The sequence below is a fragment of the Canis lupus genome, chromosome 28 (genome assembly GCF_048164855.1).
Source record: "Canis lupus baileyi chromosome 28, mCanLup2.hap1, whole genome shotgun sequence".
NCBI classification, from domain to species: domain Eukaryota; kingdom Metazoa; phylum Chordata; class Mammalia; order Carnivora; family Canidae; genus Canis; species Canis lupus.
This window is the reverse complement of record NC_132865.1, coordinates 26,016,906-26,034,503: the sequence shown is the minus strand read 5'-3', so window position 1 is coordinate 26,034,503 and position 17,598 is coordinate 26,016,906. Positions and strand designations below refer to the sequence as shown.

Sequence of the window (17,598 nt, the reverse complement as noted above, 5' to 3'; positions counted from 1 at the left end):
GATACCAGACCGCTATCTTACACCACTCACAAAAATTAACTTGAAATGGATTAAAGACTAAAATACAAGAAACTGTAAAACCCCTAGAAGAAAATATGGGAAAAAAGCTTCTTGACATTGGTCTTGGCAACAATTTTTGGCTACGACACAAAAAGTACAAGCAACAAAAATAAAACTAAACAAGTGGTACTACATCAAACTAAAAATCTTCTGCACAGTGAAAGAAACAATCAACAGAATGAAGAGGCAACCTGTGGAATGGGAGAAAATACAAGCAAATCATATATCAAAAAAAAAACCAAAACAAAAAATCATATATCAGATAAGGGGTTAATATCCAAAACATATAAAGAACTCATACAATTCAATAGCAAAATAACAATAATCTGATTAAGAAATGGGCAGAGAATCTGAGTAGACATTTTTCCAAAAGACATACAAATGGCCAATGGTACATGAAAAGATATTCAACGTCATTGATCATCAGGGAAGGACAAATCAAAATGACAATGAGATAAATGAGATATCATCTCACACTTTCAGAATGGCTATTATCAAAAAGACGAGAGATAATAAGTGCTGGCATGGATATGGAGAAAAGGAAACCTTTTTGCACTGTTGGTGGAAATGTAAATTAGTGCAGCCACTATGGAAAACAGCATAAGTTTCCTCCAAAAAGCTAAAAATAGAGCTACCATATGATCCAGCAATCCTACTTCTGGATAAGTACCTTAAGAAAATAAAACCACTATCTCAAAGAGATATCTGCTTCCCCCACCACCATGTTCATTGCAGCATTATTTACAATAGCCAAGACACAGAAACAACCAGAGTGTCCACTGATGTATAAATGGATAAAGAAGATGTGGTACACATGTACATGTACACACACACACACGTACATGTACACACACACACACCCTGAGGAAAATTTTATAGCCATAAAAAAGGAAACAAATCTTGCCGTTTACAACAACATGGATGGACCTTGAGGGCATTATGCTAAATGAAATAGGTCAGATAGACAAATACTCTATGATCTTACCTATATGTGGGGTCTAAGAAAAGCCAAGCTCATAGCAAAGAGATTAGAAAGGTGTCTGCCAGGGTCTGGGAGTTGGAAGAATTGGGAAAGATGCTGGTTAAAAACTTCTAATTGTAAGAAAATAATATATAGCATGGTGACTATAATTAACAATATCTGTATTAAATACTTTAAAGTTGGTAAGAGAGATCTCAAATGTCCTCATCATGCACAAAAATACTGTAATTACGTGAGGTGATGCATATGTTAATTAACCTTATTATAGTAATGTAGTAATCACTTTGTAATACAGATGTGTATCAAATCATTATATTGTATACCTTTATCTCACACAATATTATATGTCAATTATATCTCAAGAACACTGGAAAAGAAAAGCCTTCACAGTAACTCTCTGAATCCTTGTTCCCACTCTGTTAGAGAAGAAATTTATGGCTTATTTGCCAAATGTTCACATGGTCAGTAGGTGGCAAAGCTAGCAGGCCAGCCCAGTGTGTTCACTCCTGGCCCATATTCTTGGCTAAATCATTTTTAACACCTTCAGGTCTCCAGAAATCACAGTCAGAAATAAAACTCGGAATGGGATAAAACTGAACTTTGTCCTCCTGCATTTCCAGCACAGAGCACATAAACCAATCTTACTGACAACTGGAATCTTCCTCAATTGTGTCCTCCACCCCCTGCCACCCCCAGTTGTTGATGCAAATGGTGGGATGAAGCAAGAAGGCCACCCGAGTGGAAGCGCAGAATGAAACAGCTCCAAAGTGATGAAAATAACCTCTCTGTACCCAAGTAAACCTCCAGCATATTGGGCCCTGTGGGGATCCTTGCAGAGCCTCGATGTAACAGCTGTGACTTAAGTTCCTGTCCCCACACTTTCTACAGACTATGCAGAAATGACACAGGCTCCTGTATGCCTCACAGGGAAAATAACTCACCTCCCACCAGGCAAGCAGAGACAAACATATGTCATGGGCTCCTACAGATGTCAATCCTTCCATCAAGGCAAGAGGCCAGACTGGACAGGAATCCAGGGCTTGAGTCTCAAAGGTTGGCAGGAATTGAATATATAAAGAGAGGAAGCCAAGAAAGGGCCTCAGCTGACCCCAACAGACAGGATCAAGTACATATTTTTTTTAAAAAAAATCACTTCTAATTCATGCACATTGGTAAAATGACGATGCGCCTGGGAACATTTACCAAACTGAAATCATGACATCTCATTAAAGCATTGTTGACTCCGCAGGAGACGCTGGAGGTGCTAAAGGAGAAGAGCCTGCAACCCCCTTGCTTAAAGCCTTTCAGTAGTTTATATTCTATTTGGAAGAAAGTCTCAGCATCTTGGCCTGTACAATGTGGCTCTTACCCTAGCCCTAGGCCACCCCATGCCTGTGCTCTTGAGCTTCCATAGATGCCCTAACACACCTTGCTCTCCTATCTCCAAAGTAGCTGTACCCGTACCCACATCATTATCTCCATGCCCTCCTCACCAGCTGACAGCTACTCATCATTCAGATCTCCATTAACTACCTCCTCCTAGACCCCTCTTGGCTCCCCCCATGTGTAGGTCAGACACTTCTAAGCTCCCTCCTAATACTTCTATTCTCTATCAAAGCACTCATGCTGATGGAAACTGCTTGTTACTAGACAGAAATCCCCCTGAGGGTAGGATCCAGATCACTGCCCTGTTACTGCACATCGAGTAAGCAATATTGTACTGGAAACATAAACCACAAATGAATGGAGCAAATGAATTCAGAGATAAAGCCTGATTTATTCTCTCTGCCCCTGATAGGTCTTTTCCATCTGCTCTAAAAATAGACTTCTCTAGTCTTGTCGGCAGGTCTGTCCAAGCAGGGAATGCCAAGCCAAGGATTCACTCAAATTCTTTGAGTTTTGACTGTCTTCCATTAAAAATATGATCCATAAACCCGGACCAAGGCTCCATCCATCAGACACCAAAGGCCAAGCCTGACATCATCAATAACAGGGCTGATCTTGCCGTCAGCACCAGGAGATGAAGAGTGATTCAGGCCCAGCAGCTCAGGGACGCCGGCAGCTGTACCAGCTCTGACAGATGACCTTGCATGCACAAAGAGCGTGTCTAAGAAGCAAAGAGGCCTCCTATACAGCAAGATGAGAACTGCACACATAGGAAGCTTAGCTGGTTGAGAAAAATTAGTAAAAGGTTACTCTGTCATTTAGATGTATATTCATTTCTCATCTGAATTAAGCATATACTACATTTTCTATATGAATAAAAACATGCTGCCAATGAACAATGACCTATGCAGGAGAAGGAAACCCAATGTAAATTCCTTTTAACACTAGAGCAGGAGAGTAAAACTGTCTCTTTATTATTAAGGTTAATCTGATTAGATTGGAGAGTTTTTTGGCATTTTTCTGCCTTTGGAGTTGTTTGAAGGAGGCTTCAGAGGAAAAGCAACAATTTCCAGTGAACCCAAATACAGCAGCTGCCCCTATAAAAATTCAACACGAGAGGACTTACACCCAACATCCTCCCCAACTCTGAAAAGTGGTCCAGAGAAGACACCTTTCAGGCTTTTCACCCAGTTCTCAACAACCTCCTTTCTCTGGAAAATGCCCCTTGCCAAACTAGACATTCCAGGCATATTTATACTCTGCGACCTACCCTCCTGGCTATGGTGACCTATGTTGGACCAGAGTTAGAAATTTGGAATTGGGGCTAAGAATGTCCAGTTTCAATCTGGGCTGGTCCCGTAAGCAGGGAAAGCACAGGGTCGTTGCAGACAGCAACGTTCTCTACCAAGTGGACAGGAGAAAGAGTATGAGAGTGTGTGGAAAAAAGCAGCAGGAAGCAGCTGCAGGGATAAGAGAGGGACTTTCTGGATTCCTTCACCCAGACCCCCTCCGCTCCCTTCCTCCAACACCATCCCTTCTGGCCTGGACTCCTGTCCACTGTAAATGAATTCCTGGACAACCTCACACTCTTAGACCTCTGCTTCCATCTGACTGATCCTCCTCAACTTGACTGAAAGCTGGATTGGAAGAGCATCAATTTCAGTGCTGCATCATGTTTATCTCCCCAGGTCATAAATGCACATACACATTGCTTCCCTGGCACTCAGGGTGTACTCAACACATATTTATTGGATGACTAATGATATCACTGTCCTTGAAGGCCTCTCAGTGGAGAAAGCTCATCCACTTGCTTCCCACACACTACGAAGACAGGTGGACATTCTTCCTGCTTCCTCCTGCTGCTTCTAGACACCACTCCTCCTCCCTTAAAAACAAAAACAAAACACCGAAAAGCCAACAACAGCTATTCTTCTCTGAGGCTTATGACATCACAGTCATCCACCCAGCTCAACTGCATTCTTCAAACAAGTTTGCTTCTCCGTGTTACACACAGTCCATTTTGGGGTAACACTTGGGAATGGCCTGGTGAGAACTGGTATGTCTCAGGGTAGCTACATGGTTGAGACTACATATGCTAGATAAAGAGGACAGTTCAGTCAATTCTGGTCAGTTCCGCTCATGCAAGCAGCTAAACTACATAAGTTGGCTTTGAGAAAAAGCTCATCTCCCTCGACAATAAGTGCTTTGACCTGGTAGAGCTCCTCACTAAAACTGAACTGAGTGGACATTACAGCTTTTGGTATTTCTCTAAGACAATTTCTTTGGCACAATGAATAATACCCTAGATTCTTTACATTTCATCAGCACCAAGACCTAAAACACCATTCATTTGTTCTACATTGTACAGAGCCAGGATAAGGAAGATGTCCCAGGAATGACCATAGCGGTTGGCAAGATGATGCAGTTTCCCTTTATAAGGTCCTCATGACCTGTATGTGGTTCAATTATCTCTGAGCAATTAAATCCTAATGGGGAAAAGTACTGAAAAGAAAATTGCAATTATACACATGTGTAGCTGCCTGCACCACACTTCAAACCCCTTTTATTTCTTGGTCTCTGTGTAACACGAGAGCTATGTAGAAAACAATTAGGACCAGAGAGCTTCTTCCTACATAATCAGAGAGCACATCACTAGTGTGATTCCCAGCCTGACACAGAAGCTGTGGGGGTAAAAGCCATATGTCCAACCTAGCAGGCAAGGTATAATTTCACATGCTTTCTCAGGACCCTAATGAAACTCAAAAAAACAGAGTTGAATTGTTTGGCACTGAAAAATCAGATTCCTTGGTGCCCAACTGCTGCTCACTGCTTCCTAAGCAAGGAGAATCATGCAGATGGGTAAAAGAAGACATAGGAGGCTATGGTAAAAGTGACAATTTGCATACAGCCAAGCAATACCCTTGACCAAATCCAGATACCTCCAAGGAAGCTCCAATAATAAGTAGGTACACATACATTTCTGCAGAGTCACACCCACTGGCATGTTGGGTGCACAGAACAGTAGTAATGACTGATTCTAAGAATCAGCCCAGGAGGGTCTGGCCATAAGGTACTCATAACAGAGTAACATGTACCACTACGCGCGCGCGCGCGCGCACACACACACACACACACACACACACACACAGTCCTTGCCTCCTGCCTACCTGAAGCAGCTCCTGCATATAGTACAAAAAAGTCCTGGATGGTCACAGTTAGGTGGGATAACAGTGATGTTTTACATCCTCTTACTCATTGGTCTTGGTTGTTGCTTAAACTGTCAGGCTCAAAACTTATAATCAAATGATAAAATTATCCGAAGTCATCATGTACATCTTACTTTCCATTTAAATATTATATCATATGAATTATGTGCCATTGTATAGCTCTAAAGCATGCGATTGGCTCATAAAATCTTTAACGTTCCAATTGTCCATCTTAGGAAATATCAATCAAAATAGATACAATATGCTGCATGAGATTCCTTTTCCAATTCAGGTCCTCACCAAGACATTCAACCAAGCATGTGAGCATATCTAAATTCAATGTTCATGGCCATGAACAATGTCTGAAGCTGACTTCAGATGAAAAATTACTGAGCCTTCTCTCACTGACCACCTCCCAGACTGTCCTCCTACTTCCAAGTCACATCTCTTAGACTTTCCATGCCCACTATCCTGCCAGTTGCCTCACTCCATTCTTCCATACTCTGTCAAGGAGAGATCCTGGATCCCTCCCCTAAAAAAATGCAGCAATTATCACTAAATTACAATGTCCCTGACACTGACCAAACTAGATATTTCAGACCTAAATTGATTCTAGGAAGCTTGAGGTAAATTTATCAGATAGTTGCTAAAGTCTATGCTTCAATTAGGGGTAGCTACATATGGGCTGATTGAACCATTCCAAAAAAATGGCTCGGTCATTCAAAAATCTGACAGTCAAGGGATCAATTCAGGCATGTTTGGATTGGGGAAATGACATAGTTGATGGGGGAGAAATATACAGAGGCAGCAAGATTCTCCTCCTCATGGGAAGAGAGGGGACCAGAGAGAGGCTTACAGTAGGTGTTTGAAAAGTTTAGAATTGGGATCCCTGGGTGGCTCAGCAGTTAAGCATCTGCCTTCGGCTAAGGGTGTGATTCTGGAGTCCCAGGATTGAGTCCCACATTGGACTCCTTGCATGAGCCTGCTTCTCCCTCTGCCTCTGTGTGTCTCTCATGAATAAATAAATAAATAAAATCTTAAAAAAAAAAAGTTTAGAGTTCTGTTTTAAAGCCCAATGTTTTATTCAAGACTATTTGATGAATTAGTTTTGATATAAACTAGTATCTTCTTAGGTTTACATTAACATAATCTGCACAGCAATATTCATTTTAGCATGGTTTATGCTGAAAAACTGGAAGTCTATATATGAGAGAACATAGTTAAAATAAGTGACTTCACTCAATGGAATATTATGACATAATTAAAACATGGATTCTGAAGAGTGTTATACTATGGAAAATACTTAACTAATGATAAATCAAATGACAAAGGGAACAAAAGTATACATATGTTATGATTTCACATTTTAAAATAAAACTCATGCAAAGAAAAATATAGTGGGGCAGATAGTGCACCAAAATATAAACTGTAGATATGCTTAGATGATGGGGTTATAGCCTTTTTTCTCTTTTTTTCTATATACGTTTGTTTTCCAAACCTAATGAGCATGGACAATTTTTAGTGAACATATTCTATAATAGACACTTATTTTAAAACATAAGAAAACTGTCTCAGAGGCCACACTATAAAAACCAGAGGGAATCAGAAAAAAGTAGGTAAGAAAATCACAATATGAAACTAACCTACCTGTTCATCTGATGAAAGATGAGGGAAAGCTGAAGTGATTTTGAAGCTACCAGGGCAACTGCCCTCTAGAAAAAAAAAAAACATCATGAGACTTAATGCTGTGGACATGACCCCACATTTTTCCTTTTTCTCTTTTGCTTTACCACAGGGAAACAAAGATCAAGTAACACTTTTCTTCTGAGAACTAGAAGCAGGCCACTGAAAGCATGCTTTCACCTGGTACATTTTAATTTTTACTCCTCTGCTACTTACAAGGGTTTGAGCATACTTCCTGCTCTGAAACTCTGAGAAACTAAAGTTAGATCCCAGGTACCATACATATCCTAAAAGAACTGTAATTCCAGAGCAGGTTTTCAAACCCTAAGAAGACTGCATTCCTGCATACTGTCATCTCTCTGCACAAATTTCAACTTTGTCTTATTCATTATTGCAAATCCAATGCCTAGCACAGTGCATGGTACCAAAGGATGCCTCATATATTTGCTGAATGTTTTTAAAATATTTTCTTAGAATCAAGATTAGCCTTAGTAGAAACTGAAGTGAGTTTAAGTGAGTAAAAAAATATACTTTATCATATTTAAGTATTTGGTTTTTTATCTGCTATGACTATATGTTATTTGGACAAATAACTCTACTGTTTTAATGAGTTTTACAATTGGCCAAATTAACACGTGGCATCACCTTCACATAGTTATTTACACATGAGATAAAGAAGCTGAAGCCAGACACCACCAACCACCCAGTGCAACTTATGTGGATCACTGACAGACTACAAAGGAAGAAATCAACAGTCTCTGGAACATTACCCTTGCAAATCTGAACCTATGGAATGATGGTGATTGTTCATGAGGAGCTGATCCTAACCATTCCCAGGAAGTATACCTGAGGGACAGCCATTTGATACCAGCTCTGGAAGGAAAACAGGACCAGCCATGTTGAAACCTCACAGCCGGTGACTGGACCAAAATAACTGGTACTGCCAAGAATCTCCAATGATGCTGTGTCTGATGCACTTTGACAGGTGCCACCTGAAAGTCCAATTCAATCAAAGTTGGTTTTGCGCTACACTTCCACTAATTAGTTTACAGCAAGTCTCTCGTTGTGCTACACAGACACAAAGACACAAATTCAAAGATTTCACTGGCTTCTTCCGATCCTGGCAGTTCTTTAGCTCTTAGACATATTCTCCATGAAGGGTTCTATGGATTCTTCAAAAGGAGTATGAAATAATAAAATTATAATAATCGTAATAGTCATAATAACAACAGTGCTTTAAATAAGTGAAGTTCTGGCAGGTTTTAAGTGTTCTTCTATTTAATATCTTCATAGAGTCAAAAATAAGAAATGAAATTTAGAAAAACTTTTAAGGAAATGGAATTAGAATTTAACAAAAAGAGCCACACAATAGTATCTTTCAACTGTGGGAATGGCTTTCACATAACAAGAAGCTATTTTTCATTTAACAAAGAACAAGGAGAGCCTGGCTTTAGTTGAAACTTGAGGAATTTAACTTAGGTAATATGTTATCTTTTGTTCTCTGGTATTCTTTCCCAGGACTTTTTTTAAAGCAGGGTACCTTCTTATCTTGCCAAGTTGCTTTTAAACAATTTAACCTGAATGCAGAAGATGGAACAGATGGTCTTTTAAAAAACTCTCCATATTCAAAATGCTGGACATTCAAGAGCTCAAAACACCTGACACATTTTCATACAGGTGATAACCTAATACCTTTCTCATCCATTTAAACTTATTGGTTGATTTCTTCTCATTATTAGGTACAGTCTACTTTTCCTCCAACTGTTCTCACCTGTTTCCTCTGACCTTTTCATCCTATCCAAGACCCTGTGAACTCACACTATGTTTTCTGCAATATACAGGGAGCTTTCCTCTTAAACCATGCAGTTGTCTAAAAAAGGAGAATTGTTGGGGATCCCTGGGTGGCTCAGTGGTTTAGTGCCTGCCTTTGGCCCAGGGCATGATCCTGGGATCCTGGGATCAAGTCCTGCATCAGGCTCCCTGCATGGAGCCTGCTTATCCCTCTGCCGATGTCTCTGTCTCTCATGAATAAATAAATAAAATCTTTTAAAAAATTAAAAAGGAGAATTATTAACCACAGGGTCTTGTTCAAATTCCCACATAGGAAATTACATTTTGCCTCCCTATAATTTCCCCTGTCATTTATTCAGAAATACTATTTAATATCCCTCTCAAAATAAAACCTGTTGCAGAGACGGCTGCCTCAGAGGGGCCTGCCTTTTCTAGCACAGAGGAGATGATGTTTCAGAGATGTATGACTAATACTCCTGGGGCAGGAGCTGAGTACACTGGGATCCTTTGGGAGTAAAGGTACCTCCAAAGGATCAAATTGATTTTTATTTTATGAGTGTAGTAGACAGTCCCATTAGACAGATTTTTTTCCCTCCAGCATTTTGCAGCATCTTCTGAGATTCAGAATCAAGCCAAGAGCTTCTTGGTAATATTGTGTGGATGACGCATTACACAGAGCTGATTCTGTGACATCATGTCATCTTGTTCTCAGAGCAACCTGATGTGCCTGCCCTGCACACCCCAGCACTGTGAGTCACTGCATGATATATTGTCCAGGAAATGCAAAATGATGCTCTTCTTAAAAACTCATGATTAAAAAATTGAGGCTTCCGGCTAGGGAATGTAGAGTGAAAAAAGTAAACTCTCAGGAGGGATAAGTTCTCATTCTTGTTTTTCTTTTCATTATTGTTTGAGATCCTACAAGGGATTGTAGTTTATAAATAACCATGGTAAGTGGTTCTTTTCTTCAGTATTTTATTGTCACAAAAATTATTTTTCACTAACCAGAATTTCCCATTATGAACAGCTATGCCACTCCACATCCTAAGAAGCTTTTACCACCAATATGACTGAATATCTATATGTGGATTATGGATGTTGAATACAATTGCCTAAATAAGCATCACTCATGCCTGAAGGATTCTGCAACACAAAACAATCCAGATACATACAAACTTACAGTGAATTTTGATGATGATAGAATAAAGTAAAAATCAAGGATAATCTACTAAAGAGAAAAATTAAAATTTAGTCTTATCCAAATATTTCCAACCTGAACCCAAAAAATCATGTGCTGGACTCCAGTGAGAATTCAAAGTTTAAAAATCTTTTCTTCTTCTGTCTCCACCTTCCAAATTTCAGTAAATAAAAGAATTGGTAAACCAAAGATCCAGGGAACAAAACATGCAGGGAAAAATAGAAGCAGCAGACATTAATCAAGCTGAGATGTTAACAAGGACAGAACCTCTTTCTGGCAAGGCTGACCTTTCCAAGCCAGTACATAGTACTTGTCATTCCCAGAGCTTAAGACACTAGGACAGCCAGACAAATACCAAGAGCCCAGACCCCCAGGGTTCAAAAATAATCAGGCAAAGAGCATGCATTAAATACCCTCCCTGGCCTCAAAACCACCATCCTTTTCCAATTAGAAATGCACTGTTGGGGTGCTTGGGCAGCTCAGTTGGCTGGGCATCTCTTGGTTTCGGCTCCAGTCATGATCACAGAGCTGTGACATCTAGCCCTGCATGGAACCTGCTTGAGATTCTCTTGCCCTCTCTGCCCTTCTCCCACCAATTGCGCAAGCTTTCTCTAAAGAAAAGAAAAGGAAAAAAGAAAGGAAAGAAAAGAAAAAAAGAAAGAAAAGAAAAGAAAAGAAAAGAAAAGGAAAAGAAAAGAAAAGAAAAGAAAAGAAAAGAAAAGAAAAGAAAAGAAAAGAAAAGAAAAGAAAAGAAAAGAAAAGCAAAGCACTGTTAGTGAAAGGGCAGCATCATTTGGGACTTTGGACGCTACAGGTTCGATTTGGACCAATGTATAGTTAAATCCCAAGGAAGTATGCGCCCCATGAAGGTGCGGGTTCCGTGGAAGAGGGATCACTCTGGGTAGTCACTTAACTGCAAAGAAATCCCTGGAGCCCACAGTTGGATCTGGAGGCCAACCAACCAGGCCGAACCTGATGGACCCTCTGGACCCAGACACTCTAATATACCCCCAGAGGAATTTTAGTTCTCTCCGTGCCACAGTCCATTTATCTAATAGCAAAGAGACATGAGGGTCACTTAAGTCCCTTCACTAGGTCTGCGGCTAAAAATTCAGGAGGGCTTCCAGAGGTACTTCATGTTACAGGTACATCATGCCTAGCAATGCATTCCCTTTGGCTTCATGACTAGAGCACAGCTGGAGGTAGCAAGTGAGAAACAGAATAACTTTGTCCTTTTCCCAGTATTTTGCTGGGCCAGCTATGGGAGACTTTACTAGAGTCCCAAATGGGTTCAAAGTCAATGTCCTAGAAGAAATAATGATTACAGCTCTTTTTAAAAAGTTGTCAAAATTTCAGTTATAATGATGTTCATCTAAGAACCTAGAAATAATGGTAATAGCAAGGCTTAAAATTAATACAAAAGAATGAAAGATACCCAAAGGCATCCAAGGCAAGATGGTTCCCAGGCTTACAGTTTTATCATAACTTCATTGAAAGCAACTGCTATTTTTAAATAGTCTGAGTCAATCAGATGAACAATAGTCACTACGGAAGCCTAGCTATTGATACTACAAAAATACAACTTAATGGTTGCATAGGTAGAAACTGTCAAACTGTTTTCCAGAAAGGGCTGTGCTGTTTTACATTCTCAACAGCAATGTATTAGTGATCCAGCTTCTCTGTATCCTTGTCAGCATTTAGTATTATCACATTTTTTTCAGTCATTCTGGTAGGTGTATAGTAATATCTCATTGTAGTTCTAATTTGCATTTCCTTAATGGATAATAATCTTGTACATCTTTTTGTGTGTTCGTTTGCCCTGTATACATCCACTTTGGTGGAATGTCTCTTCATGTGTTTTGACTATTTAATAATTGGATTATTCTTTTACTGAAGTTTGAGAGTTCTTTAGAACTAGATACTAGTTCATTGTCAGATGATGTGGTTTGCAAGTATGTCCTCCTAGTCTGTAGCTCTTCTTTTATACTCTCAATGAGGTCTTTCAAAGAGCAAATGTTTTAAACTCAAATCAAGTCCAATTCATCAAGTTTCCCTTTATGAATTGTGGTTTTGGCGTCCACCCTAAGAACTCTTTGCCTAGCCCCAGATCTCAAATTGATTTTCCCATATATTTTTTTCTAAAAGTTTTATAATTCTGCACTTTACATTTAAGTCCAAGATCAATTTTGAGTTAAATTTTGTGTTGTGCGTGCTGCGGCAACACGATCAGGGTCCCAAGGATAAGAGGATGAGGAAAATAAAAGAAAATTAAAGAGATGGGGACAGGAGGGACACAGTGGATGATGTCGAAGCAGTGCCAGCTTTATTCAAGGTTCTACAACATTTTATAGCATGAGCAAAACAAAGCTAAGAAGGTATCTATTTTTAGCATGTTTGTGAAACCCTCCAAAGTTCCCCTTTTTCAGCATGTAAGACAGACTCATGGGTGCCAGAAGACCTTGGTAAATAGATAAGCTTGTTGCTCCAGATGTGCATACTTCAAAGGAATATTAGATATGGTAAACAGACCAGCAAGGACAGCACAGACCCTTATTTACATTTATGACCAGGTCAGAATAAGTTGTATCTATTGTGTTATGTGGGCAATCACGTACAAGTGAGCCCTGAGAACCATTGCTCTAGCCCTTTCTCAAGCATCAACCAACTATTCACCCTTTAGGCTCCCAAGCCTTTTGAGTGAATGAGGGATGCAAGTCCAGGCCTGGTTTGGTTCAGTTACTTCAGCTAGTCCGTGGTCACCCACAATTTTGTATAAGACATAAGGTTTAGGCAAGATTTATTTTCCTCTGCTTGTCCAACTTCTCCAGTACCATTTGTTATAAAAGTTATCTTTCCTGTATTTAATTCCTTTTATACTTTAGTCAAAATTGGTTGGGCAAATCTGTATAGGTCTATTTCTGAGTTCTCTACTTCATTTCATTGATCTATGTGTCTAACTCTCTATGCATACCAAACAATATTGATTAGTGTTGCTTTATAATTAGTTTTGAAATTGGACAGAGTGATTCTTCCTACGCTATTCCTCTGTTTCAAAACTGTTTATTCTAGTTCCTTTGCATTTACATATAAATTTTAAAATAATCCTGTCTTCATCTATAAAAATCTTGCTTAGATTTTGATAAGAATTGTATTAAACATGCACATTCTATTTGGAGAGAATTGACATCTTGCTATGCTGAGTCTTCAAAACCATGAATATATGTCTATTTATTTAGACCTTTGATTATTTTATTTATATTTTCTATGATATTAATAAAGCCACTCTTGATTTATTTTGGTTAATGTTTACAATTTTCATCTTTTTCCATCTTTTTACTCTCAATTTTTATTGTTATATTTGAGGTGAGTTTCTTATAGACATCATATAGTTAGTTGGGCCATGTTTTTTAATATACTCTGTCAATCTCTGTCTTATAGTTTGTATATTTGAACCATTGACATTTAATGTAATTATTGATACATTGTGGCTTAAGGATGTCATTGTATTTCTTGTTTCTCTTTGTTCTTCCAGTTTTCCGTTTCTGTTTTCTTTGGCCTGTCTTAAACATTTCCTAATGTTACATAAAATTTTTTAAAAATCTATTTAGATTTATCTATATTATTTTTGAATGCCTCTTTGTAGTTTTTTAGTGGTTGCTCAGGGTACTACATTATATATAGATAACATACCTCTACTAATACCATGAGGACAGAGAAGTGGTCTCATTACCACTGAGAAGTGATGAAAATCCTAACTCTCTACTAGGTCCCCTCCCACTTCTCTCCAGCATAGAGGTTTCCTTGTTACAATGTGAAGGAGTCTTTTCCAATGTGGGTTAAGGTAGGACCATGGTTTTCCTGTGATGTTTGACTGGAGTAGAGCACTTACTATCTAAACGTTTTCTGTCTTAGATTGGGCCAGAGTGGGGGAGGTATAAAAAAAAAGTTTTCTGTCTTTAAAAATTAAATAAACAAATAAATAATAGTTTTCTGTCTTCCTAAATTGACTCTTAGTCCTTTGGCTACAGACAGCAGGCTTATGTTGGAGCTTTCTTTACACTTGATGCTTCCAGGTTACTGGCTTATCAAGCTCCAAGTCTTTATTTACAAGACAAAAAGAAAACCCAGGGAATTTACCATTATAGTGTTCCTTGAATCTTAAGGTTCCTAGCTGTTCTGCCTTCTTCTCTCCACCTTTCATAATCTTCTTATGTGTGTTTTATATATGCTGTCCAGGGTTTGGGTTGTACTTAACCAAAGAAATAGGAAAAAGTATGTCTAATTCCATCTTCCCAGCAATGTGTTTCTTCCTTGGCTATTTAATAAAGAACACTTAAAAGAACTGAAGGGCTATTGGCACAGTTGTTTTGAGAAGAAAGCACTAGCTAGCCATTACATTGTTCATATAAATATATTCATTATCAGATAAATATGTTTATTGTTAAATAAACATATGTTAGTTATCATAAAATTTAAACTAAACCAGTATTTATTCTGATTCTCATTCTCAGGAAATTTGGTTTTTCTTTAAGGCAAAGAGAAGTTTTCTTGTAATGTGAAATGATTCATTTTAATAATTCAAAAGATTGTTCAATTGTCAACTTGATATTATAAATGTTCTTTTAAGATTTATTTATTTTAGAGAGAGAGAGAGAGAGAGAGCACGTGCGCAAGAGGGGGAGGGAGAGGGGCGGAGGGAGAGAAAGAATCTTCAAGCAGACCCCCTGCTGAGCACGGAGCTTGATGCTGGGCCCAATCCCACAACCCTGAGATCATGACCTGAAAGGAAATCACGAATCATTCAACTGACTGAGCCACCCAAGCGCCCAGATATTCTAAATGTTCTTATATGAAAGTATATTTGTATCAACTTGTTAATAAATGCTTTAATTTGTAGCAGGTTACAGATAGAGCAGTCTTCAGATTAAATTCTGCCACAAATATTACCATCAATATATTAGCAGATACCAAGAAAGCAACCTGTTTTCTCAACTAGATGAAGTCCCATTCTCTATCTTCTTAAATGCTCTAAACATACCTTATATTTTTTTCAAGAAAAGCATGAATTCTAGAAGCAAAATCCAGTTAATCTCTCAATCAGCCTCAAGTGACCAGAATCTTCTAAATTGTAGGAACACAAGACTTTACTGTATTTAAGTCTCAGACACCAACCCTATATGTGAGGGAAGGTAGGAAGGCTTCCTAGTTTCTTATAATCTTTCATGCAAGAGTGGGAGAGCATCTCTGAAATATTTCAATCAATCTTTTCATGAAAATATCCACTAGCATCCCCTACACATCACAGAGAATTCAATTGCTCGGAAGTAAAGGACAGGGTGAAGGAAGAAGTAGTAGACTAAGCATTTTACTGTTTTTCCGGAAGTGGAACAGCTAGTAACACCCTGTGTTACAGAGTCACTTCTTGTAAGCTTCTGAAAGTCTCTAAGTTTCTGAAAGTCATATTAGGATGCGATAAACATAGTATTCTTTACAAAAGTTGTTTTTAGACTTTTTAAAAAACTTGTACTCCGGTAGAAAATAGGGAAGGGTTGCTAAAGGCCACCTATCTGTCTACTATTACCCAGTCCCCTCCCCAGGAGGGTGGTTCTGAAAATGTGGACCCCACACCAGACTTACTGAGTCAGAATCTCTAAAATTAAGGTCCAGAACCAGCATATTTAACAACCTTGCGGTAACTTGGGAGATCGCTGCCTTTGTGCTTGGTGGAACATAATTTGAAAATCATTGTGCTACAAGTTAGTTTACTAGTTAGCATATGCAGAGAGAAAATCAGATCTCTATGGGGAACATTAAGTGGAAATAGAACCACCAAAATCTTCAGTCACAGTGAATAATTAAAGGGTAGCCACCACAGGTGGTCCTGGGGTCCAGAGCAGGAGCGTCCACGTACCAAAGACCAAACTCAAGTCAAGATGACCTCCTATTGTTTCTGCTTCATTGAGGTATGAGGCAAATGATAATATAGTGTAGGTAAAGATAGGAGGATTTTCTTTCAAATTCCTTTTATGAAATAAACTTCTTTTAAAATAGTAACTTGTTGAAACATTTTATATCTTATTGAAACACCTTGCTATGGAAACGTGACATTTAAAGAGAAATCTATTAGTCGATGAATTTCAATTAATGACTGTGTTCTTTCTGAAGTTGACACCAATAATTTAATTGATCAGCACCATCAGCTAACATCAGTCACCAAGGGGACATGGGTAGCATTCCAATCAGAGAACAGAAAGGGGGGGTTTGGAAGAAGTGTGCTACATAAAGCCAAATATATGCAGAATAAACAAATACCTATGCTGCCATACATACCTCTTGGGGCTGAGCCTTGTTCTCATTCTTCCCCACCTCATCTCACTCAGAGTTCTATGGACCCTATGGCACCTTGTTCCATTCCACGGCCAGTCCCCACACTGCTCCTCGCCCTCACATCCCATATTGGGCTCCAAATGGAATTGATTTCCCACAGCTCCACTCATAGAATCAGAACAGATGAAATCTCTCTCCAACATAAAAACCTTTCAATACTTACCATGTCTTTAAATTGATTAGCTTGGGCAGCCCCAGTGGCGCAGAGGTTTAGCGCCACCTGCAGCCCAGGGCGTGATCCTGGAGACCCTGGATCGAGTCCCACATCAGGCTCTCTGTATGATGCCTGCTTCTCCCTCTGCCTGTGTCTCTGCCTCTCTCTCTCTTTCTCTGTCTCTATGAATAAATAAATACAATCTTTAAATATTAAATAGATAGATAGATAGATAGATAGATAGATAGATAGATAGATAGATAGATTAGCTTATCTTGTGTGTCTTTACCTCATTACCGGAGCAGACCAGAGAGATGGATTATCATCAGAAACCTCCTTCCTGAGGCCCTAGCCCCAGAATATTGCCCAATAGCAAACAGGAGTCTCTCTGTTTATAGTACCTCCCAACTTATATTTGCCCACAAGCGATCTCATGCACAATCATCAGGGGTCACGCTAAGGTCCTGAGAGCCAATTTCTACCACCCTCCTGTGGGAAATTATCTTTTTTTTTTTTTTTTTTTTTTTTGGAAATTATCTTGATGCCTTTTCAGGCTATCAAAATGCCAAAAATACTACCAGGAAGTCATGAAATGGTTTGCTAAAAATCCATTTAGAACACATAGGGAGAAAGAAAGGAAAGGAGGCCAGGATAAGTTAATACATTTAAACAAGGTTCAGTGTGGAAGGACCGCACTGCTCGAATTCTGGATTAGCAGTGTTCATTTGTCCTCAATCTCTCTCTTTCTCTT

General features: G+C 39.0%; 1 protein-coding gene across 5 annotated transcripts in view; it reads right to left on the bottom strand.

Annotated features, from left to right (window-relative positions):
- The window catches only part of CRH (corticotropin releasing hormone), a 201,973-nt gene that overhangs the window by 105,883 nt on the left and 78,492 nt on the right, over positions 1-17,598 (bottom strand). For 3 of the 5 annotated variants that reach the window (XM_072804452.1, XM_072804455.1, XM_072804451.1), the window contains exons 5-7: positions 16,857-17,029; positions 8,164-8,309; positions 7,282-7,346 (exon numbers count right to left, since the gene is read on the bottom strand). The exons of 1 other annotated variant lie outside the window; for it this stretch is intronic. The gene's annotated coding sequence lies outside the window, so the exon portion shown is untranslated. The remainder of the gene's footprint in view (positions 1-7,281; positions 7,347-8,163; positions 8,310-16,856; positions 17,030-17,598) is intronic. One more of the 5 variants, XM_072804453.1, reaches the window with a different exon arrangement.